Below are 2,525 nucleotides of genomic sequence, written 5' to 3'. Positions count from 1 at the left end.
AGGAGGGGGAGGCCCCTCCCGGCCCCCGGGCAGAGCACTTCAAAGGGCTCCCAGCTGTGGGGAACTGACGGCAATTTCCTTTGCTGTCATAAAACAAATTGGGATCTGTGAGGGGAGCGGGGCTGGCAGGACGCTGGGAACGTGCGGTGCACAAACGTCTGCATGTGTGCACCAGTGTGTGCTCACACCCGTGTGTGCACGGTGATGTGCTGTGTGCGTGCTCCCCTGTGTGCCTGCACCTGCCCAAGGCGCTGGGTGCTGAGCCAGGTGCCTGGCAGCAGGTTCCAGGGGGGGGCTGTGCAGGGGGTGCCTTGGGGTGATGGCAGCCGGTCCCATCCCATCCCATGGGGCTGTGCCGTCTGGATCGTCCCGGCCTCGGGGGAGTCCCCTGGGGGGGCTGTGGGGCCTCAGACAGGCGCCTGGATCGGCACCCAGACGGCCCTGGGGGGGCTGTGCTGCTGGGAATGGCACAGCTCCAGGCACGGCACTGGGGATGACGGCACCCGTGGACCCGGGGGGCACTGGATTGGCGCAGCCCCATGGGTTGACCTTGGCCCTGTGCACCCACAAAGCCAGAGCAAAGGGGTCTGTGTGTGGGACGAGTGCCTGAACCCCTTAGGACCCCCAGCACCCACAGCACAGCATCCCCATGCCATCCTTGTCCCCGTGCCTGGCACAGAGCTCAGCGCACAGCAAGGGTTCCTGTCTTTCCCCCACCCCACACGCCTCCAGCTGCTGCCCTGTGGGTCCCCCATAAGGGCCCTACACAAAGATATCTCTGGGATTATCGCGATGCTCTCCTCTGCCCGCGGCCGTGCCAGGTCGCATTGTGCCCCGGGGCTGCATTTCTCACCTGAGCAGGAACTGCTGTCGGGATTCAACCTTTGCAGCACGACAGCCTCCCCTGCCCTGCGAGGAGCTGACAGTCCGCGATGATTAAGCCTGGATTTTAATGAGCCTCACATAATCTCCCTGCATATCTGCGCCCGCCCGGCCGTCACCACGCGAGGAAACCCTCCTGGCACGGCAGAGGGGAGCAGCCAAGAGATAGGGACACACAGCCACAACTGGGGACGTGTGGCTGACTGGGGGATGGGGACGCACGACCACACTGGGGATGTGGCTGCTCCAGGGATGGGGATGTATGGGTGCACTGGGGACACAATGGCTGCTCTGGGGATGTGGATGGGGACACGTGGCTGCTCTGGAGACACAGCCACACCACGGACAGGTGCCACCTGGTCATGCCGTCGCCGCCTCCTCCCCATGCATGGAGCCCCCAGGACCTGGGGGGGGGCAGGGCTGGCCCAGCCGTGCAGGAACAGGTTTGGTGCATGGCGTGGATCAAAGGTGTGGAAGCAGCGCAGGGCTGACGTCAGGGCCCCCAGGCAGCGGTGACGGAACCGTCCCCGTCCCCAGGTTGGCTTTGCCACCCCCCGGCAGGGGCTCTGCAAACCGCCTGCTAATTCTTCGAAGAAATCATTAAGAATGGTTTTATGATCTCAGCAGAGATGGGCTGGCGGGCTGCGGAGGTGCCCTAATTGCCTTAATTGCATGTGGGCTCTGAGCAGCTGCCAGCAGCCCCGGGCATGGGGATGGCTAGAGGGGGCTGGGGCTAGGGATCTGTGGGGATGGGGAGCTGTGGGGATGGGGACCCACAGGGAACACAGCACAACAGCTCCAGGTCCTGCAGGGCTCCTGTCTGGGGCCCTGTGGCGTGTCCTGGTGCTATTCTGTATGTTTCTGTCCCCTGCCTTGCTGTAACCCCTCCGAGCCTCACTGCATGGAGCTGTATCCCCATGTCCCCATGTCGCAGTGCTGATCTGTGTGGTCCCATTCTGTGCCTCACCACAGAGCCCCTTGTTCCCACGTCCCAGCCAAACACACTGAGGACGAGGACATGGGACAAAGAGCTGAGGGATCCCATTGCCAAGAAACCTTCTCTCTTTACCATGCAAAACCCACCCACGTTTGCTCCCTCAGCCCACAGCAAGGACATCCCCATCCCTGTGCCCTGCTTGCATCCGTGCCGGGCCTGCAGCCGAAAGCTGGCGTCACTGCTTGCCTGGGGAAACTGAGGCAGGGAGCGGCAGGCTGGGACTTGTTTGGGCAGGAGTGCAGTGTGGGCAGTGTGGGCAGCACAGCGTGGGCAGTGCAGGGTGGGCAAAGCAGGGTGTGCAGTGCAGGGTGGGCAATGTAGGGTGGGAATGGGCAATGCTGGGTGGGCAATGCTGGGTGGGCAGTGCAGGGTGGGCGATGCAGGGTGGGAATGGGCAAAGCAGGGTGGGCAAAGCAGGGTGGGAATGGGCAAAGCAGGGTGGGCAAAGCAAGGTGGGCAGTGCAGGGTCGGCAGTGCAGGGTGGGCAATGCAAGATGGGCAGAGTAGGGTGGGCAGAGTAGGGTGGGCAAAGCAGGGTGGAATGGGCAATGCTGGGTGGGCAATGCAGGCAGCTGCCCCTCGTCCCCCCATTGGATGAAATGGTGCCAGGGGAGCACTGGGGGTACCTGTGCAGTGCCAGATTGTG

Source organism: Meleagris gallopavo, unplaced genomic scaffold (assembly GCF_000146605.3).
Source record: "Meleagris gallopavo isolate NT-WF06-2002-E0010 breed Aviagen turkey brand Nicholas breeding stock unplaced genomic scaffold, Turkey_5.1 ChrUn_random_7180001839287, whole genome shotgun sequence".
Lineage (NCBI taxonomy): Eukaryota > Metazoa > Chordata > Aves > Galliformes > Phasianidae > Meleagris > Meleagris gallopavo.
Note: the sequence above shows the minus strand (reverse complement) of the source record.